We start from the raw sequence: 24,130 nt of genomic DNA, 5'->3' as shown, positions 1-24,130 counted from the left end.
GCAGCACTACATGTATATAACCATACTTGCCAACCCTCCCAGATTTTCCGGGAGACTCCTGAAATTCAGCGCCTCTCCCGAAAACCTCCCGGGACAAATTTTCTCCCGAAAAACTCCCGAAATTCAGGCGGACCTGAGTGACGTGTTGACAACACACAACAACAGTGTCTACCGTAAAGCAGTTGGTCTGCCGTAAACAGCAATGTTGTGACACTTTTAAACAGGACAATACTGCCATCTACTGTACATGCATATGTGACCCACCCATAATGTGTCACATTTTTGTGTTGATTTATTTATTTTATTTTGTGGTTTGAATTCGTTTTTGGAGCTGTCATTACACATTTATCAGTATTCACATTGGTCAGTAGGGGGCAGTAGGGCGTTTCTTCCCAATTGAATGTTATCGCCTGCAGACCGGAAGTGTCTTGTCATTCTGATGAGCGCGACCAGTCTGTGAACAATTGAAACGTCCTGTGTGCTTTTTCCTCCTGTATAACAGGTTAGTTTTGGTGAATCAACTCACTGAATAATATCCATGTGATCTTTATAAGTTTAAGTACACATTCTGATGGTGGAGCCTAGCTCTAAAGTATTTGTGAGTTGTAGTTTGTAAATGAACACTGAAATTCAAGTATTTATTTTATTTATATACATATATATATATATATATATATATATATATATATATATATATATATATATAGCTAGAATTCACTGAAAGTCAAGTATTTCTTATATATATATATATATATCTTAACCACGCCCCCAACCACGCCCCCGCCCCCACCTCCCGAAATCGGTTGGCAAGTATGATATAACAAAGTTTGAGCATTACTCTCAGACAAAAAAACAACACAACCACGAATACAAAATACATCATGAAGTCAGCAATTTCAATACAAAATAAATTACATATCCTTATGCACCAATTATATCTACTTACAAATGTTTGACCAAGTTTGGTGATGAAACTTACACGCTGTGATTTCTACCATTGTTGCTGCTTGTCTGGATCAATGCGTCCGTTGCTTAAAAGGTCCGCCAGAAAACAATGACTTGGGTAGAACGTTCATACTTTGTTGTCTAGTCCTTGTTAAAAGTCAGATATTTGCAATTTATTTGGATTTTTTTCAGGGTTGAATGAGTAGTCTTCTTCTACTCACCTAACTGCTGCTTCACTGTGACACATATGCATCGCTGTTGCCCCCTGCAGGGTGGCAGGAGTACTGCATACATGATCAACCTAAGTTTTAATGGTTTCATCAAGCCTATTTTTTGCAATGTTTGACAGGCCAAATGAGAAGATTTGGCAGGCCAGATGTGGCTCGCGGGCCGCCAATTGAATAGGCCTGATTTTTGGCCAGCATGAGCAGAGAATTTGAAAGACAAAATTTTAAAGAAGTACCGACTTCATTCAAAGACACAATTTGTGGCTAAAAACTTTTTCCTGAAATGTTCGCACTTTGGGTCACCTCTGGTGGCACACACCACTGCCAAAACACTGGTGGGAAGAACTGATGTTTACGAGTAGTCAAGGAATAAGAGGCAATATGTGTTTAGTTACTTATAGTATTTAATACACCAGTGACACTCTAATTGCAAAATGCGGTTTTTGCTGACAAGCAAAATAAAGTTAAATTTTTGATAGTAAATGAAATTGTTCTCCGTAAACACAAAAAACGCACCGAAACTGAACCAAAACCGTCGTCCAAAAACTGAGGTACGGACCATACCGTGGGTTACCTTTCCCTACATTTATAAGTCAGAAAATAAGAAAATCCTCGTAGGTCCCCTTTAATGGAACAATATCAGATTGTGTCTTAAATCAAATGCTTCATGCTTTCTCACGGTTTACAGGCGTAGTAGTATTTAACACAATTTGATATGCAAACAGGTCTGGAAAAATTTCCCTTCAACCTGCTGGGGAATATTTGTTTCTCTGAGCACTGTGAGACTAATTTTTTACCAGGCTGCACAATTAAGTCACAACATGCTTGCGGATGGTGTTCTGCTGACCTCGACTGCGGAAGTTGTGGATCGGTAGAGGGAATACTTCGAAGACCTCCTCAATCCCACCAGCACGTCTTCCTATGAGGAAGCAGTGCCTGGGGAATCTGTGGTGGGCTCTCCTATTTCTGGGGCTGAGGTTGCTGAGGTAGTTAAAAAGCTCCTCGGTGGCAAGGCCCCGGGGGTGGATGAGATCCGCCCGGAGTTCCTTAAGGCTCTGGATGCTGTAGGGCTGTCTTGGTTGACAAGACTCTGCAGCATCGCGTGGACATCGGGGGCAGTACCTCTGGATTGGCAGACCGGGGTGGTGGTTCCTCTCTTTAAAAAGGGGAACCGGAGGGTGTGTTCTAACTGTCGTGGGATCACACTCCTCAGCCTTCCCGGTAAGGTCTATTCAGGTGTACTGGAGAGGAGGCTACGCCGGATAGTCGAACCTCGGATTCAGGAGGAACAGTGTGGTTTTCGTCCTGGTCGTGGAACTGTGGACCAGCTCTATACTCTCGGCAGGGTCCTTGAGGGTGCATGGGAGTTTGCCCAACCAGTCTACATGTGCTTTGTGGACTTGGAGAAGGCATTCGACCGTGTCCCTCGGGAAGTCCTGTGGGGAGTGCTCAGAGAGTATGGGGTTTCGGACTGTCTGATTGTGGCGGTCCGCTCCCTGTATGATCAGTGTCAGAGCTTGGTTCGCATTGCCGGCAGTAAGTCGGACACGTTTCCGGTGAGGGTTGGACTCCGCCAAGGCTGCCCTTTGTCACCGATTCTGTTCATAACTTTTATGGACAGAATTTCTACGCGCAGTCAAGGCGTTGAGGGGATCCGGTTTGGTGGCTGCAGGATTAGGTCTCTGCTTTTTGCAGATGATTTGGTCCTGATGGCTTCATCTGGCCATGATCTTCAGCTCTCACTGGATCGGTTCGCAGCTGAGTGTGAAGCGACTGGGATGAGAATCAGCACCTCCAAGTCCGAATCCATGGTTCTCGCCCGGAAAAGGGTGGAGTGCCATCTCCGGGTTGGGGAGGAGATCTTGCCCCAAGTGGAGGAGTTCAAGTACCTCGGAGTCTTGTTCACGAGTGAGGGAAGAGTGGATCGTGAGATCGACAGGCGGTTCGGTGCGGCGTCTTCAGTAATGCGGACGCTGTATCGATCCGTTGTGGTGAAGAAGGAGCTGAGCCGGAAGGCAAAGCTCTCAATTTACCGGTCGATCTACGTTCCCATCCTCACCTATGGTCATGAGCTTTGGGTTATGACCGAAAGGACAAGATCACGGGTACAAGCGGCCGAAATGAGTTTCCTCCGCCGGGTGGCGGGGCTCTCCCTTAGAGAGGAGCCAGATGAGGTGGTTCGGGCATCTGGTCAGGATGCCACCCGAGCGCCTCCCTAAGGAGGTGTTTAGGGCATGTCCGACCGGTAGGAGGCCACGAGGAAGACCCAGGACACGTTGGGAAGACTATGTCTCCCGGCTGGCCTGGGAACGCCTCGGGATCCCCCGGGAGGAGCTGGACGAAGTGGCTGGGGAGAGGGAAGTCTGGGCTTCCCTGCTTAGGCTGCTGCCCCCGCGACCCGACCTAGGATAAGCGGAAGAAGATGGATGGATGGATGCTTGCAGCTGTTTCATTTAAAGTGAAACGTTTGAAGTAAAAAAACGAAAAAATTAATATTGATACAAATATTCTGTGGCCTTCGTTCTTCATTTTTATCATGTTTTTGAATTTGTGTACGTCTCAGTATCTCTTATAGTGTCTCTTAATTAAAAAAAATTAAGAAAATGAACAATTCACATCATTTTTTTATGTATTTCAATGCAAAGGTTTACCTTCATATTTTTATAATGTTGTTATTTTTAATGTTTGTTATCCTTACCCCAGTATATCCTGCTGCAATTGGTATACATTTTTACTGAGCAATTTCAGCAAAAAAGACTGCCTTGGCTCTCTAACAGACTTTTGATTAAGCTGTAACTACTGTATCAGCATCATCAATATCACCCATCCTCATTAAAACGGTTATTAATGCAAAGACATTTCAACAGTGATTTCCATTTATGCTCGGTGGACACTGATCGATGCACCATTGGCTGATGTTAATCCATGTTGCCTACATTTCTTTTCCTTTTTAATAACATACATGCTTGGGTAATGCTCATCCAAAGAAAGTGACTGGACTGTACAGCAGTTCCTTTGGATATATTGACTGAGACCAGTTGATTGACAGAAAGAATGTCAGAAAGCCTCTGCTCTATGTAATTGCTTGAGGTGAGGAGCCAGCAAACTGGAGTAAACCTCACCATCCCATATCTGCTCTTTGGCTTCTGGTTTTTTCCCTGCTCAAAATCACTCACTAGTCTGTTCCCCTGAGAGTAAGCCAGTTGTGTGTTGCTGTTCTACAGCACAGTGGCAGGTATACTTCTTTTTTACATTAAATCCACTAGCAAAACTCAATACTTGATGGGATTTAACTTCAATGCCTGACATCTACTGTATCTCTCCGTATACTGACATATATCAAGCACGTCTTTATACACAACATTTTAGGTGTAAATCTTTAGAAAGTAATACAATGCCCTTTTTTAGCAAGTAGTACAATATAATTAGTGCCTTTCATTTAACAACATAGATGAATTAGACATTGAACAAGATTTTTGCAAATTGTACACATTGCACTTGAGCATTAGCTGAATAGTTAAAAGAAGTGGAGGATTATCAATGACGTGTTATTACTGTAAATGTCTTGAAAGCTGCTTTATTGTGTTATGTTGCTTTCATGTTGCATTAGGGATGGGTACTTTTGAACCGATATGGTACTGATTTTTGGTAGCTGGCAATCAATACTGGTACTCAACGGTAAGTTTCAGTACTTTTGTGTGATCATGGTGTTAAAAATACCTATTTTTGTATTTTTATTTAACAATTACTAAGTACTAGAGATGCGCGGATAGGCAATTATTTCATCCGCAACCGCATCAGAAAGTCGTCAACCATCCGCCATCCACCCGATCTAACATTTAATCAGAACCGCACCCGCCCGCACCCGCCCGTTGTTATATATCTAATATAGACGATGCAAGGCATTAGTGAGGTTATAAAGCTTTTGCCTGTTAAAGAAAGGAGACTGATCCAATGGAGCAGAGACATTCAATGCGTGCCACGCTGTCACGGCCCAGACGCACACCAGTGCGCAATCATCTGGGAGCCGCGCTGAGCGCACCTCCAAGCGCGTGGAGGTGCGATGTCCCTCGCACCCGCGGCGGCTCCACCCGGGCTCGCGCCCGAGGCTTCAGCGCGCACCGCGGCGGCCATCCTACTCGTCGCGGCCTAGCCCTCGCGGCTCTCGCTGCCGGCGACGGCCGGGTATGGGCCCGACGCTCCAGCGCCATCCATTTTCAGGGCTAGTTGATTCGGCAGGTGGGTTGTTACACACTCCTTAGCGGGTTCCAACTTCCATGGCCACCGTCCTGCTGTCTATATCAACCAGGGTGAGCCCCACCCCTTTCGTGAGCGCACTGCACGGAGTGACCCCTGTTACGCGCCCCCGGCAACAGGGGTGGCGGGCAGGTAAGCTGCGCGGGCGGAGCGCGCGGAGTGACCCCTGTTACGAGCCCCAGGCCACGGGGGTGGCGGGCAGGTAAGCTGCTTACCTGCTGCGCGTGACGCCGGCCGCGGCGAAGGCGGACGAGGCGGGGTGTCGGTGCGGTGGGCGCGGTGGTGACCCTGGACGTGCGTCGGGCCCTTCTCGCGGATCGCCTCAGCTACGGCTCCCGGTGGGGCCCTCTCGGGGGAAGGGGCCTCGGTCCCGGACCCCGGCGAGGCGTCCCTTCTCCGCTCCGTAAAAGTGTCCATCACTTTTTTTTTTTTTTTCTTCTGTTGTGGCATATGCAGCAGGTGCCTGCTCGTTTTTCGTATGTGGGTAACAACATTTAACTATGTATATATATTTCCCAATTGGTTTAACTGCCACCCGCCTGAATCTATTTAAAATCTAATTTTTTTTTATTTTAACCGCCCGACCCGACCCGACCCGCGGATAAAATCTAATTTTTTTTAAATTTCATCCGCCCGATCCGCGGATAATCCGCGGACTCCGCGGTTGTGCCCGCAAACCGCGCATCTCTACTAAGTACATCTATTTTTTAACATTGAGCTGATAATGATAACTGTGCTGTCCAAATGGGGTATCTTGTTTTCTTATACTTATGAGGCAATGTTCACACTGCAGGTCAATTCGGATTTTTTTTTTTGCCAATATGTGACCTGTTTCTGATGTTTTTGTAATGTCAGATATCGATATGTATTCGATGCAACTGCAGTCTGGACAATTAGCTCGCATTCATCCCACCCATATATAATCATAAATGAATGTTTTGCTAAAAAAAGAAAGTCAAGAAAAAAAAATGGACAAAAAGATGATGTTTTAGAAATCTCATCAATGCCCCACCACTTCTTTCTCTGACTGTTTGCCCACACGCTCTTCAGAACTGGCGTCGCAGCAAGTGACCCAAAAACTGCAAGAGCCAAAATTCTTGCCCTCTTCCTTCTTTATCTCCTACGCAAAATCATTTGGTTAAGAATATGTTGATCCCGGTTATTTAAAATCCATGACATCGCCACAAATGTGCCAGGACTGACACTTGAAACCTTGTTTGTGTCCGTGAACATGACAATGTATGCCAAAACAGGTCTCTTTAAGGACCCATTCCATTCACACTTTTTTGGTAACGTGAACAACTACTTAGAAATTGATTGTGTGGTCTTGTCACTACTATTAAGTCCTACATAGTGTTTATACTGTAAGTATTGTACTTATTACTAATTACACAAGCTGGGTGATTGTAACGTGCATCTTAATTGTCATTTTGATTACCAAATTTGGAGGTGTTGAAACTGCAACATATCAAAATATGTTAACGTTTGATTTTACGTGAATGTGTACGCTGGAGTATTGACTGAATTCGGTTGGTACCTACCGACTGTCACGTGGGGGGGGGTCGCAGCTCGCTGCGCGGGTGTTCTTCCAATGCAAAGAGACGGCTCCGGACAACAGCGTGAAGGCAGGCTAGGATTTATTAATATAAATCACGCACTACCACAAACATAAACAATACAACAACAACAACAAAAAAGGCAAGCGTGCCTAAAACGCAAGTGAGGCTAATCTTTAGCAGAAGCTATGGCGTGGACAGGGAAACTTACTTGGTCAGAGCAAGACATAAACCGGTGTGACATCAAGACGAACAACAGAAAATGAAAAGCTTAAATAACAGACATGCTTAACAACAGGTGCGTGACATGACAGGTGAAACTAATGGGTAACTATGGTGACAAAACAAAACAAAAGTGCACAAAAAGTCCAAAAACAAAACCGAACATTACTAAAACAAAACATGATCACACAGACATGACACCTACTTTGGTGTAAATGTTTTGTAGGGTAAGTAATGCTCTATATCTTAAAGGCCTACTGAAAGCCACTACTACCGACCACGCAGTCTGATAGTTTATACATCAATGATGAAATCTTAACATTGCAACACATGCCAATACGGCCGGGTTAGCTTACTAAAGTGCAATTTTAAATTTCGCGCGAAATATCCTGCTGAAAACGTCTCGGTATGATGACGTCAGCGCGTGACGTCGCGGATTGTGGAGGACATTCTGGGACAGCATGGTGGCCAGCTATTAAGTCGTCTGTTTTCATCGCAAAATTCCACAGTATTCTGGACATCTGTGTTGGTGAATCTTTTGCAATTTGTTCAATGAACAATGGAGACAGCAGAGAAGAAAGCTGTAGGTGGGAAGCGGTGTATTGCGGCCGACTGCAGCAACAACACAAACACAGCCGGTGTTTCATTGTTTACATTCCCGGAAGATGACAGTCAAGCTTTACCATTGGCCTGTGGAGAACTGGGACAACAGAGACTCTTACCAGGAGGACTTTGAGTTGGATACGCAGTTGCGGCACCGTGAGTACGCATGCAGCTGCGGCTTCCAAACATTTGATCGCTTGCCCGTACGTGCGTGCCGCTATGTGCATGTCACTTACGTAACTTTGAGGAAATATATGTGCCGTATGGACTTTGGGGAGGTGAACGGTACTTTGGGCTGTGGGATTGAGTGTGTTGTGCAGGTGTTTGAGTTGTATTGGCGGGAGGGGGGAGGTGTTTGTTATGCGGGATTAATTTGTGGCATATTAAATATAAGCCTGGTTGTGTTGTGGCTAATAGAGTATATATATGTCTTGTGTTTATTTACTGTTTTAGTCATTCCCAGCTGAATATCAGGTCCCACCCGCCTCTCACAGCATCTTCCCTATCTGAATTGCTCCCACTGCCCTCTAGTCCTTCACTCTCACTTTCCTCATCCACAAATCTTTCATCCTCGCTCAAATTAATGGGGAAATCGTCGCGTTCTCGGTCCGAATCGCTCTCGCTGCTGGTGGCCATGATTGTAAACAATGTGCAGATGTGAGGAGCTCCACAACCTGTGACGTCACGCTACTCGTCTGCTACTTTTTATCAGTGACCAAAAGTTGCGAACTTTATCGTCAATGTTCTCTACTAAATCCTTTCAGCAAAAATATGGCAATATCGCGAAATGATCAAGTATGACACATAGAATGGACCTGCTATCCCCGTTTAAATAAGAAAATCGCATTTCAGTAGGCCTTTAATTTGCATGCTGTCTATCAGGTTTTTGGATGGATTTTTTTTTAAATCTTAAGAAATAAAGTTGACTTAACTGTTCATCTACAGCCTTGAACATGAGTATTGGCAGCAGTAAAATACATAGTCTCTATTTTTCATGTCCATATAGTCATACTTGCCAACCTTCCCGGATTTTCCGGGAGACTCCCGAAATTCAGCGCCTCTCCCGAAAACCTCCCGGGACAAATTTTCTCCCGAAAATCTCCCGAAATTCAGGCGGAGCTGGAGGCCACGCCCCTTCCAGCTCCATGCGGACCTGAGTGACGTGTTGACAGCCTGTTCTCACGTCCGCTTTCCCACAATATAAACAGCTAATGATCGAGGGCGAGTTCTTGGTTTCTTATGTGTGCTTATTGTTAGGCAGTTTCATTAACGTCCTCCCAGCGCGGTAACAACACACAACAACAGCAGTCATGTTTTCGTCCCCCGTAAAGCAGTTCGTCTGCCGTGAACAGCAATGTTGTGACACTTTTAAACAGGACAATACTGCCATCTACTGTACATGCATATGTGACCCACCCATAATGTGTCACATTTTTGTGTTGATTTATTTACTTTATTTTGTGGTTTGAATTCGTTTTTGGAGCTGTCATTACACATTTATCAGTATTCACATTGGTCAGTAGGGGGCAGTAGGGCGTTTCTTCCCAATTGAATGCTATCACCTGCAGACCGGAAGTGTCTTGTCATTCTGATGAGCGCGACCAGTCTGTGAACAATTAAAACGTCCTGTGTGCTTTTTCCTCCCGTATAACAGGTTAGTTTTGGTGAATCAACTCACTGAATAATATCCATGTGATCTTTATAAGTTTAAGTACACATTCTGATGGTGGAGCCTAACTCTAAAGTGTTTGTGAGTTGTAGTTTGTATTTGTGAATGAATCCAGTGCACAGCTGCAGTAATCAATACAAAAAGGCGACGTGAGTGCGCAATGTTTATATAGGAACTTCTGATCCTAATTCAGACTCCCAAATTAGAGCTCCCGTTTTCTTATTGATTTTATCATGTATATTTGTATAATGTGTGTGTTCTGAAATAGTGACAGAGAATAGAACTGGGATGGACAATTCAACCCTTAACTCAACAATGAGTAGATGAGTGTTATGTGTGTGTAAATGTGTAAATAAATGAACACTGAAATTCAAGTATTTCTTTTATTTATATATATGTATATATATATATATATATATATATATATATATATATATATATATATATATATATATATATATATATATGTAATAAAATATATATATATATAGCTAGAATTCACTGAAAGTCAAGTATTTCTTATATATATATATATATCTTAACCACGCCCCCAACCACGCCCCCGCCCCAACCACGCACCCCCCCACCTCCCGAAATCGGAGGTCTCAAGGTTGGCAAGTATGCATATAGTGCGCTCTAAAACATAAATGTTGTGTTTTTGTCAACTTGATTTGAAGGTTTCAGGGCTCATTGAAGAAAATTATATGCTCAATGCCTGCACATGCAATATTTGTTCATTTTGAGGCATTTCAGAATATTTTTCCGAACAGCCATCAAAGCTTAGCAACCTGAGCCTTGTCTGATGACTCCAGGCGAATGTTGATTTCACGTGGCGCTGAAGAAGACCTTGCACTGAAGATGAATGCGTCTTCATTGTGTTGCGCTAATTATCCCGGCGACTTCCATCAAGAAGTGAGGGGATCTGTGAGCTGTTTGTTCAAGGTTATTGTCCAATTGGACTCGCAGTGGTCTTGAAACCTGTTGAAAAGCGGCGTGTGTTGTGCAGAGACCTGTTGCTTAGGAACCGATGTGACTCCGTGCATGCATAAGAGCAGGCTTTGTTCAATTTGTGGAACACAAATTCTTATATTGTAAAGCTTTTTACAAGCAGTAGAACTTTCATACTGAAATATTGGCGCACATTTGTAATATTATTGTGCAAATTAGAAGCCAGAATAAATCTGTCCTCTTTGTGACAAGCAGGAGATGAATGTGTTCCAACTGAGAAAACATATGTTAGTTCCTTGTGCCGCATATTTAAGACAAACACACAAGCTGATGTGCCAAAACATATTTTCAAGTAACTGTGAATAGCGATGGATGGTGAGGTGTCATAAAATGACACCCACATATTTATACATGAAATTCAGCTAGTCTTTAGTGGTTACATCATGAACAGAGGTGGGTAGAGTAGCCAGAAATTGTACTCAAGTAAGAGTACTGTTACTTTAGAGATTTATTACTCAAGTAAAAGTAATGAGTAGTCACCCAAATATTTACTTGAGTAAAAGTAAAAAGTATGTTGTGAAAAAACTACTCAAGTACTGAGTAACTGATGAGTAACATACACACACATATCATATATATATATATATATATATATGTATGTATTTATATATATGTATATATATATATATATACACATAAATTGATATATACAGTATACCATTTATATTTATTTAGTTTGCCGTTTTTGTTTACATGTTAAAGGTGTTTTAATGAATATACATGCATGTTTAACATACGGATTCCTTTCTTTCATGAAGACAAGAATATAAGTTGGTGTATTACCTGATTCTGATGACTTGCATTGATTGTAATCAGACAGTAGTGATGATAACGTCCACGTTTTCAAATGGAGGAGAAGAAAAGTTCCTCCTTTCTGTCTAATACCACATGAAAGTGGTTGGTTTTTGGCATTTTATTTGTCCAGCTTCCATATTCGTTTTCACACACTTTACAAGAAATACATTGGCGGCAAATTCCGTAGCTTGCTAGCTTGTTTGCGCTGGCTTTCGGAGACTCTTATTTTGTAAGTGCAAGCGCGATGGAGCGGCACTTTTATTGTGAAGACAGGAACTGTGCAGTCAGTCTTTAGGCTTTTGACGGGATGTACGGTTGAAATAAAAACGTGTCTTTTTTCCTTCACACTTTTGATTGATTGATTGAAACTTGTATTAGTAGATTGCACAGTACAGTACTTATTCCGTACAATTGACCACTAAATGGTAACACCCCAATAAGTTTTTCAACTTGTTTAAGTCAGGTCATGTGACCGCCTGGCTCTGTTTGATTGGTCCAACGTCACCAGTGACTGCATTTGATTGGTGGAACGGAGTCAAACGTCACTAGTGACTGCATTTTATTGGTGGAACGGAGTGAAACGTCACCAGTAAGGCAGGCACTTTGAAGGTCTGTCTGACAGACCAAAACAAACAAAGCGTGCATTAACAGATCGATAAAAATTAGTAGCGAGTAGCGAGCTGAATGTAGATAAAAGTAGCGGAGTAAAAGTAGCGTTTCTTCTCTATAAATATACTCAAGTAAAAGTAAAAGTAAGTTGCATTAAAACTACTCTTAGAAGTACAATTTATCCCAAAAGTTACTCAAGTAGATGTAACGGAGTAAATGTAGCGCGTTACTACCCACCTCTGATCATGAATCCCTTTGTTTGAAAAAATAGCCTTTCATTCTAGTGTTTGGAACTGCATTCTCTTTATATCTTTTTAAACTATATTATTTACAACTGCATAATCTGATGAAATAGTGATTTTACACATGTAAATGTTTTAAGAGGTGCATGGATGATATGCTAATATTGAAAGAGCTTACATTTCTGAAGCGTGTAGTGGTGGCGTTTCCCCCTGAGGATGCTGTGTTGCATATGTATAGAGCACCGCTGTTTTCTGGGTATTAACAGTAAAGTAATGCAACCATGAAAAATCTGTCCCTGATTGGTGAAAGGCAGAGCAAGCATGCCGTCCCACCATCGCACCTTGTTTGGCACCCCCGCTGAGAGGGAAAGTGCTGGTTGAATGAACATGGCGGAGGCAGTTGCCATCAGTGGGGGCAGCATCAGAGCGGCTGCAGCACTTCAAATGGAATGTGAGGTTTTCAAGCCATATAGTCATAAATATTTCATCTGCCAGCAGCTTTGAGGGGGCAGGCCAGCCAGGCACCGACCCAGCGCTCCTGGGCTTCCAACAATAACACACCAGAGCTCTCAGAGACAAAAGGTACAAATGGGGGAAGGGCTCCTGAAATGTGAAGCAACAAAAATGTTTTTTTTACTAAAAATATACATGTAACAGTTCATAAAAGTCGAGCTTTTGCTTCCTGCTGAGTGCTACATTCCGCACGCAATTGCAAAAGGTAATTGAAGTGCAGCCATTCTCCAATAATGGCCGCATTAATATTTGTGACCAATAGATTACAGGTATATACAGGTAAAAGCCAGTAAATTAGAATATTTTGAAAAACTTGATTTATTTCAGTAATTGCATTCAAAAGGTGTAACTTGTACATTATATTTATTCATTGCACACAGACTGATGCATTCAAATGTTTATTTCATTTAATTTTGATGATTTGAAGTGGCAACAAATGAAAATCCAAAATTCCGTGTGTCACAAAATTAGAATATTACTTAAGGCTAATACAAAAAAGGGATTTTTAGAAATGTTGGCCAAGTGAAAAGTATGAAAATGAAAAATATGAGCATGTACAATACTCAATACTTGGTTGGAGCTCCTTTTGCCTCAATTACTGCGTTAATGCGGCGTGGCATGGAGTCGATGAGTTTCTGGCACTGCTCAGGTGTTATGAGAGCCCAGGTTGCTCTGATAGTGGCCTTCAACTCTTCTGCGTTTTTGGGTCTGGCATTCTGCATCTTCCTTTTCACAATACCCCACAGATTTTCTATGGGGCTAAGGTCAGGGGAGTTGGTGGGCCAATTTAGAACAGAAATACCATGGTCCGTAAACCAGTCACGGGTAGATTTTGCGCTGTGTGCAGGCGCCAAGTCCTGTTGGAACTTGAAATCTCCATCTCCATAGAGCAGGTCAGCAGCAGGAAGCATGAAGTGCTCTAAAACTTGCTGGTAGACGGCTGCGTTGACCCTGGATCTCAGGAAACAGAGTGGACCGACACCAGCAGATGACATGGCACCCCAAATCATCACCCAACCATGCAAATTTTGCATTTCCTTTGGAAATCGAGGTCCCAGAGTCTGGAGGAAGACAGGAGAGGCACAGGATCCACGTTGCCTGAAGTCTAGTGTAAAGTTTCCACCATCAGTGATGGTTTGGGGTGCCATGTCATCTGCTGGTGTCGGTCCACTCTGTTTCCTGAGATCCAGGGTCAACGCAGCCGTCTACCAGCAAGTTTTAGAGCACTTCATGCTTCCTGCTGCTGACCTGCTCTATGGAGATGGAGATTTCAAGTTCCAACAGGACTTGGCGCCTGCACACAGCGCAAAATCTACCCGTGCCTGGTTTACGGACCATGGTATTTCTGTTCTAAATTGGCCCGCCAACTCCCCTGACCTTAGCCCCATAGAAAATCTGTGGGGTATTGTGAAAAGGAAGATGCAGAATGCCAGACCCAAAAACGCAGAAGAGTTGAAGGCCACTATCAGAGCAACCTGGGCTCTCATAACACCTGAGCAGTGCCAGAAACTCATCGACTCCATGCCACGCCGCATTAACGCAGTAATTGAGGCAAAAGGAGCTCCAACCAAGTATTGAGTATTGTGCATGCTCATATTTTTCATTTTCATACTTTTCAGTTGGCCAACATTTCTAAAAATCCCTTTTTTGTATTAGCCTTAAGTAATATTCTAATTTTGTGACACACGGAATTTTGGATTTTCATTTGTTGCCACTTCAAATCATCAAAATTAAATGAAATAAACATTTGAATGCATCAGTCTGTGTGCAATGAATAAATATAATGTACAAGTTACACCTTTTGATTGCAATTACTGAAATAAATCAAGTTTTTCAAAATATTCTAATTTACTGGCTTTTACCTGTACATAGCAGGTACATAGCCTCAATGTTCATCAGGACAAAATGTTTTTTTTCTAAATAGGCCATTCGTTGGCAACACATAACCAACCATGCCATTTATCCTTACAATGACTTAAAAGCACAGTTACGGTATAATTAATATTCATTCTGATTGGGCTTGCTGTGACTTAAGGCAACTGATCATTTTAAGTACAATGTTTTTTATTTAAAAGCTAGAGATGTGTTCTCTACAGTTCACGACTATAAAGCACCACTGTGTGCAGCTCAGATATAGTGTAGTGTCATACCCCGCGCTAGTTTTCATCTGGAAGATAAAAGACAACCATGAACCCGTGCTGAGGTAAAAGCTTCCTGTCATGCAATGTTGTCGTTCTTCCCGTAAGCCTATGGACTCTCTGAAGAAAGACCGCATGTTTAATGACTTTTTTTTCCCCGCACTGCTGATTCTCTGGGTTCAGTCAGTATGCAAGCTAATGCATGGTGACATTTGTTGCTGCCCTATATAAGCTGTGACAAAAGACACATTAATTGCAACTTGCACGGACAAGAGCCTGATCTACATTATCCATCCATCCATCCATCCATCCATCTTCTTCCGCTTATCCGAGGTCGGGTCGCGGGGGCAGCAGCCTAAGCAGGGAAGCCCAGACTTCCCTCTCCCCAGCCACTTCGTCCAGAATCCCGAGGCGTTCCCAGGCCATCCGGGAGACATAGTCTTCCCAACGTGTCCTGGGTCTTCCCCGTGGCCTGCTACCGGTCGGACGTGCCCGAAACAACAGGCGTTCGGGTGGCATCCTGACCAGATGCCCGAACCACCTCATCTGGCTCCTCTCCATGTAGAGGAGCAGCGGCTTTAGTTTGAGCTCCTCCCGGATGACAGAGCTTCTCACCCTATCTCTAAGGGAGAGACCCACCACCCGGCGGAGGAAGCTCATTTGGGCCGCTTGTCCCCTTGATCTTGTCCTTTCGGTCATAACCCAAAGCTCATGACCATAGGTGAGGATGGGAACGTAGATCGACCGGTAAATTGAGAGCTTTGCCTTCCGGCTCAGCTCCTTCTTCACCACAACGGATCGATACAGCGTCCGTATTACTAAAGACGCCGCACCGATCCGCCCGTTGATCTCACGATCCACTCTCCCCTCACTCGTGAACAAGACTCCGAGGTACTTGAACGCCTCCACTCGGGGCAAGATCTCCTCCCCAACCCGGAGATGGCACTCCACCCTTTTCCGGGCGAGAACCATGGACTCAGACTTGGAGGTGCTGATTCTCATCCCAGTCGCTTCACACTCGGCTGCGAACCAATCCAGTGAGAGCTGAAGATCTTGGCCGGATGAAGCCATCAGGACCACATCATCTGCAAAAAGCAGAGACCTAATCCTGCAGCCACCAAACCAGATACCCTCAACGACCTAGAAATTCTGTCCATAAAAGTTATGAACAGAATCGGTGACAAAGGGCAGCCTTGGCGGAGTCCAACCCTCACTGGAAACGGGTCCAACTTACTGCCGGCAATGCGGACCAAGCTCTGACACTGATCATACAGGGAGCGGACCGCCACAATCAGACAGTCCGATACCCCATACTCTCTGAGCACTCCCCACAGGACTTCCCGGAGTACAACCAAGACAGTCCCACAGCATCCAGAGCCTTAAGGAACTCCGGGCGGATCTCATCCAGCCCCGGGGCCTTGCCACCGAGGAGCTTTTCAACTACCTCGGCAACCTCAGCCCCAGAAATAGGAGAGCCCACCACAGATTCCCCAGGCACTGCTTCCTCATAGGAAGACGTGTTGGTAGGATTGAGGAGATCTTCGATGTATTCCCTCCACCGATCCACAACATCCGCAGTCGAGGTCAGCAGAACAGCATCCCCACCATACACGGTGTTGACATTGCACTGCTTTCCCTTCTTGGGGCGGCGGATGGTGGTCCAGAATCGCTTCGAAGCCATCCGAAAGTCGTTTTCCAGGGCTTCCCCGAACTCCTCCCATGTCCGAGTTTTTGCCTCCACGACCGCTGAAGCCGCACACCGCTTGGCCTGTCGGTACCTGTCCGCTGCCTCTGGAGTCCTATGAGCCAAAATAACCCGATAGGACTCCTTCTTCAGCTTGACGGCATCCCTCACCGCTGGTGGACGGGTTCTAGGATTACCGCCACGACAGGCACCAACCACCTTGCGGCCACAGCTCCAATCGGCCGCCTCGACAATAGAGGTACGGAACATGGTCCACTCGGACTCAATGTCCAGCACCTCATGTTCAAAGTTCTTCCGGAGGCGGGAATTGAAACTCTCTGTGACAGGAGACTCTGCTAGGCGTTCCCAGCAGACCCTCACAATGCGTTTGGGCCTGCCAGGTCTTTCCGGCATCCTTCCCCACCTTCGCAGTCAACTTACCACCAGGTGGTGATCAATGAAAGCTCCGCCCCTCTCTTCCACCGAGTGTCCAAAACATGAGACCGCAAATCCGATGACACAACTACAAAGTCGATCATGGAACTGCGGCCTAGGGTGTCCTGGTGCCAAGTGCACATATGGACACCCTTATGTTTGAACATGGTGTTCGTTATGGACAATCTGTGACGAGCACAAAAGTCCAATAACAAAACACCACTCGGGTTCAGATCCGGGCGGCCATTCTTCCCAATCACGCCTCTCCAGGTTTCGCTGTCGTTGCCAATATGAGCGTTTAAGTCCCCCAGTAAAACGAGGGAATCACCCGGGGGAGCACTCTCAAGTACTCCCTCCAGTGAATCCAAAAAGGGTGGGTACTCTGAGCTGCCGTTTGGCGCGTAAGCGCAAACAACAGTCAGGACCCGGCCCCCCACCCGAAGGCGGAGGGAAGCCACCCTCTTGTCCAGTGTGTTGAACTCCAATGTGCAGGCTCTGAGCTGGGGTGCAACAAGAATTGCCACCCCAGCCCGTCGCTTCTCACTGCTGGCAACGCCAGAGTGGAAGAGAGTCCAGCCCCTCTCGAGAGAACTGGTTCCAGAGCCCTTGCTGTGCGTCGAAGTGAGTCCAACTATATCTATATCCACCTCGCGCACTAGCTCAGGCTCCTTCCCCCCTGGCGAGGTGACATTCCACGTCCCAAGAGATAGCTTATGTAGCCGAGGTCGGACCGCCAAGTGCCCTGCCTTCGGCTGCCGCCAAGCTCACATTGCACCCGACCTCTATGGCCCCTGCTATGGGTGGTGAGCCCATTGGAGGGGGGACCCACGTTGCCTCTTCCGGCTATGCCCGGCCGCTCCCCATGGGGACAGGCCCAGCCACCAGGCGCTCGCCATCGTGCCCCACCTCCGGGCCTGGCTCCAGAGGGGGGCCCCGGTGACCCGCGTCCTGGCGAGGGAAATCTGGGTCCTTCGTTTTTAGCAATGTATAGACATTTCAAACGCATACACACCCACACACACACACACACACACACACACACACACACACACACACACACACAATGTCAATGCTTTTGCTGCTACTGCAAGATGCCGCAGATCGTGCCCTGGGGAGGGAGCGCATATTTCACGACCATGTCGACCTATTTGCCCGAAGTGACGAATATTTATTTGAACGCTTTAGGCTACCGAGAGCTGTCCCCCCTTTCTTAAACTTACGTTTTGACATTATGTATTTCCGCCGCGGGATAATACAAATGTATCTTCTGTAATCTCTTTGTGTTTTCTCCGTGTGTTTGATGTTCGGCTATTCCGCCGGAATTGTGCCCTTATATGGGGAATTAAGGGCGTTTACCTTTGCAAATTATGGAATTAAGGGCGTTTACATATGCGTATTGGGGAAATAAGGGCGTGTTTATATGCAAATTATGATAGACGCGCACGCGCTAACCATTTGGCATTCAGCAACTTAAGAACAGCAGGTGGGAACAATTGGGCGGTTTAAGAACACGTCATGAATTTGAATGGACTCCTTTTAGGAAATCACTTAGGAAGAAAGATAAGAGGTAAAGTTAGGAACCCATTGCTGAATGTGTGCGCATGTAAGCAGGGTGGCTGCAATCGAGGAGGACAGTTAAGCTAGTTAAATGTTGTTTTGACTTGATTAAATATCCCCTTGTTATGTTTGTTTGATATGTCGTACTCTGTAGCGCTTTATATTGTGTTCACAGTGTACAAATGTTTATGAAAATGTGGGCTTTAGTTGAATTTGGAACTCATTATTCATGTTTATATTGTTTTTATTGAAAAAATTGCTTTAATATTCAAACTTTTCTATTTACGAATCCTGTTCAAGAACCAATTAAGTTCGTAAATAGAGGTTCCACTGTAGTTTATGACATGATAACTTTTCTCTACCTGCTAAAAATGTATTTGTAGGGAAAAAAATGGCAACACAAGATGAAGGGCATCAGTATCTCAATTTCACACTTATGGTTGTATCAACAGATCAAGAGCTGGATGAATGTTGGTGACACTCTTCACTATGGTGATGACACTTCACTATGGTGGTGACACTCTTCACTATGGTGGTGACACTCTTCACTATGGTGGTGACACTCTTCACTATGGTGGTGACACTTCACTATGGTGGTGACACTCTTCACTATGGTGATGACACTTCACTATGGTGGTGACACTCTTCACTATGGTGGTGACACTTCACTATGGTGGTGACACTCTTCACTATGGTGGTGACACTTCACTATGGTGGTGACACTCTTCACTATGGTGGTGACACTCTTCACTATGGTGGTGACACTCTTCACTATGGTTGTGACACTTCACTATGGTGGTGACACTCTTCACTATGGTGGTGACACTTCACTATGGTGGTGACACTTCACTATGGTGGTGACACTCTTCACTATGGTGGTGACACTCTTCACTATGGTGGTGACACTTCACTATGGTGGTGACACTTCACTATGGTGGTGACACTCTTCACTATGGTGGTGACACTCTTCACTATGGTGGTGACACTTCACTATGGCGGTGACACTTCACTATGGTGGTGACACTCTTCACTATGGTGGTGACACTCTTCACTATGGTGGTGACACTTCACTATGGCAGTGACACTTCACTATGGTGGTGACACTCTTCACTATGGTGGTGACACTTCACTATGGTGGTGACACTTCACTATGGTGGTGACACCTTACTATGGTGGTGACACTCTTCACTATGGTGGTGACACTTCACTATGGTGGTGACACCTTACTATGTTGGTGACACTCTTCACTATGGTGGTGACACTCTTCACTATGGTGGTGACAGTCTTCACTATGGTGGTGACACTCTTCACTATGGTGGTGACACCTTACTATGGTGGTGACACTCTTCACTATGGTGGTGACACCTTACTATGGTGGTGACACTCTTCACTATGGTGGTGACACCTTACTATGGTGGTGACACTCTTCACTATGGTGGTGACACCTTACTATGGTGGTGACACTCTTCACTATGGTGGTGACACTTCACTATGGTGGTGACACTTCACTATGGTGGTGACACTCTTCACTATGGTGGTGACACTCTTCACTATGGTGGTGACACTCTTCACTATGGTGGTGACACTCTTCACTATGGTGGTGACACCTTACTATGGTGGTGACACTCTTCACTATGGTGGTGACACCTTACTATGGTGGTGACACTCTTCACTATGGTGGTGACACCTTACTATGGTGGTGACACTCTTCACTATGGTGGTGACACCTTACTATGGTGGTGACACTCTTCACTATGGTGGTGACACTTCACTATGGTGGTGACACTTCACTATGGTGGTGACACTCTTCACTATGGTGGTGACACCTTACTATGGTGGTGACACTCTTCACTATGGTGGTGACACTCTTCACTATGGTGGTGACACCTTACTATGGTGGTGACACTCTTCACTATGGTGGTGACACCTTACTATGGTGGTGACACTCTTCACTATGGTGGTGACACCTTACTATGGTGGTGACACTCTTCACTATGGTGGTGACACCTTACTATGGTGGTGACACTCTTCACTATGGTGGTGACACTTCACTATGGTGGTGACACTTCACTATGGTGGTGACACTCTTCACTATGGTGGTGACACTTCACTATGGTGGTGACACCTTACTATGGTGGTGACACTCTTCACTATGGTGGTGACACCTTACTATGGTGGTGACACTCTTCACTATGGTGGTGACACTTCACTATGGTGGTGACACTCTTCACTATGGTGGTGACACCTTACTATGGTGGTGACACTCTTCACTATGGTGGTGACACTCTTCACTATGGTGGTGACACTCTTCACTATGGTGGTGACACTCTTCACTATGGTGGTGACACTCTTCACTATGGTGGTGACACTCCTCACTATGGTGGTGACACTCTTCACTATGGTGGTGACACTCTTCACTATGGTGGTGACACCTTACTATGGTGGTGACACTCCTCACTATGGCGGTGACACTCTTCACTATGGTGGTGACACTCTTCACTATGGTGGTGACACCTTACTATGGTGGTGACACTCTTCACTATGGTGGTGACACCTTACTATGGTGGTGACACTCTTCACTATGGTGGTGACACTTCACTATGGTGGTGACACCTTACTATGTTGGTGACACTCTTCACTATGGTGGTGACAGTCTTCACTATGGTGGTGACACTCTTCACTATGGTGGTGACACCTTACTATGGTGGTGACACTCTTCACTATGGTGGTGACACCTTACTATGGTGGTGACACTCTTCACTATGGTGGTGACACTTCACTATGGTGGTGACACCTTACTATGTTGGTGACACTCTTCACTATGGTGGTGACAGTCTTCACTATGGTGGTGACACTCTTCACTATGGTGGTGACACCTTACTATGGTGGTGACACTCTTCACTATGGTGGTGACACCTTACTATGGTGGTGACACTCTTCACTATGGTGGTGACACCTTACTATGGTGGTGACACTCTTCACTATGGTGGTGACACTTCACTATGGTAGTGACACTCTTCACTATGGTGGTGACACTTCACTATGGTGGTGACACTCTTCACTATGGTGGTGACACTCTTCACTATGGTGGTGACACCTTACTATGGTGGTGACACTCTTCACTATGGTGGTGACACCTTACTATGGTGGTGACACTCTTCACTATGGTGGTGACACTTCACTATGGTGGTGACACCTTACTATGTTGGTGACACTCTTCACTATGGTGGTGACACTCTTCACTATGGTGGTGACACCTTACTATGGTGGTGACACTCTTCACTATGGTGGTGACACCTTACTATGGTGGTGACACTCTTCACTATGGTGGTGACACCTTACTATGGTGGTGACACTCTTCACTATGGTGGTGACACTTCACTATGGTGGTGACACTCTTCACTATGGTGGTGACACTCTTCATTATGGTGGTGACACTTCACTATGGTGGTGACACTTCACTATGGTGGTGACACTTCACTATGGTGGTGACACTCTTCACTCTGGTGGTGAGCAGAGGCATGTAGTTGAAGCTCTGCATATGTGCAATGGATTAAGGGCAGCGTGATGTCACAAGGCCACTCGGGCCTCAAGCTGTATGACTGGAAACAGGTGGCACGTTTCTTGCGTCGCCCTCTAAGAGGGATTATAGGCCTCTGAAGGGAGAGGGATCATATTTGATTAGTGCGTTCAAAGGTTCATGTGATTAGCTTGGCATTTTGAGCTGCACTCTTGATTTCTTTGCAAGTGTGTTTAATAAGAGCTTTCGACAGAATCTCAATCGCTTTGTGACATTTTTGCCTCCTGTGGAATGCATGTTTACCCTCTGCTCTATGCCGAATGCATGAACATTTCATTGCAGACCTCTGACAGTGTCAATCATTTGTCTTTTATTGAGACTTGGAAGAATTGACATGTGTTATAAATAAGGCTGAAACGACGCGTCGACGTAGTCGACGTCATCGGTTACGTAAATACGTCGACGCCGTTTTGTGCGTCGGCGCGTCGCATATTTACGTCACACTACTGTCATGGCGTAGCGCAAAGCAGACGGTGCGAGCGAGGGGAAAAAAGCACGCCAAAAGTCGTCAAAAGTGTGGGAGTATTTCAATAAACGGCCTAATAATGTTGTTGTATGCACACTGTGTCGAGCGGAAATGGCCTATCATAGCAGCCCAACGGCTATGAACGAACATTTGAAAAGAAAACCGACAGCGTTCTTGCCATCACCAAGTAAATCGTCCGCGTGCGTATACGTTGTCATTATTACACAAAAACATGAATGTGTCATTTGTATCTGCGTTGTAAAATCATAAACTAAAGCACCGTTTCGCTCTGAGAGGTGCGTTTGGCGTGCCTGTTCAGTGTTTACAAAGACGCGCTCCTCTTTAACGCTGTGGAGAGGCGGCGGCGGCGAGCGAGCGGCGAGGCGGGGCGCGCCGGGAGCGACGCCGCAATCGTGCCCAGGTGCGCGATCCGAGCGAGCGAGGAAGAGGAGCCAAAAAGCGAGGAGAGAAAAGAGTTGGAAGAGAAAAAACTTTGTGTAAAATTAAAAGATTGTAAACCTGGCAAAGCCGTCTGGCGTTCAGTCTGTCGGTCCTGAAAGAACCCCACGGCACAAGACGTGTCACAAACGCTAATGTTAATTAGTTGTGCAAATACCTTTTACAACATTAACAGTTACATATACTATGTACAAACCAACAATTAACTTTCACTTTAATCATACTATCATTGTTGTTATTAAGCAAAATAAGCAATACTTTTACTTTTGTTGAAATGTTTACACTGTTGTTACAGAATATTTAGTTTTGCACTTTTTTTGTATTGAATGTTTATCTTTATTTTTGCACATTTTAGCAAATAAGCAATACTTTTACTTTTGTTGAAATGTTTACACTGTACACTTTTTTGTATTGGATGTTTAGCTTTATTTTTGCACATTTTAGCAAATAAGCAATACTTTTACTTTTGTTGAAATGTTTACACTTGTTACAGAATATTTCCGTTTTGCACTTTTTTGTATTGGATGTTTATCTTTATTTTTGCACATTTTAAAGCAAAATAAGCAATACTTTTACTTTTGAAATGCTTATACTATTGCAGAATATTAAGATTTGCACTGGATGTTTACTTTTATATTTGCACATTAAAAAGCAAATAAGCTACTTTTAATTTTGTTAAATGTTAAAAGTTTTAAATGTTTACATTGTTACAGAATATTTTGTCATGTTGTTGTCAATGTTGACTGAGTGGCCATACTTTTTTTTTTGTAAATAAAAGCCATGCCTTTTGAAAAAACTGGCCTACATTTATTTTTTCCTCTTCATTTTAAATAAAAAAAATAATCGGTAAAAGGAAAAATAATCTATAGATTAATCGAAAAAATAATCTATAGATTAACTGATTAATCGAAAAAATAATCTATAGATTAATCGATAGAAAAATAATCGTTAGCTGCAGCCCTAGTTATAAAAATGATATAGCAAATGTTGACAGTTTCTGCATCTGATAGAACAATTAAATTCACTGATGGGGCCCAAAATTAATTACATTATTGTAAAAATGCCAATATAAAAAAGTAGCTTTATAAAGTAAATTATTGTTTTAAACAGACTTGAACAGATGCAGTCTGTTCTATTTTCTAAAATAAAAAAATAAGGTCCATAT

Source organism: Nerophis lumbriciformis, linkage group LG10 (genome assembly GCF_033978685.3).
Source record: "Nerophis lumbriciformis linkage group LG10, RoL_Nlum_v2.1, whole genome shotgun sequence".
NCBI classification, from domain to species: Eukaryota; Metazoa; Chordata; class Actinopteri; order Syngnathiformes; family Syngnathidae; genus Nerophis; species Nerophis lumbriciformis.
This window is presented reverse-complemented; position numbering follows the sequence as displayed.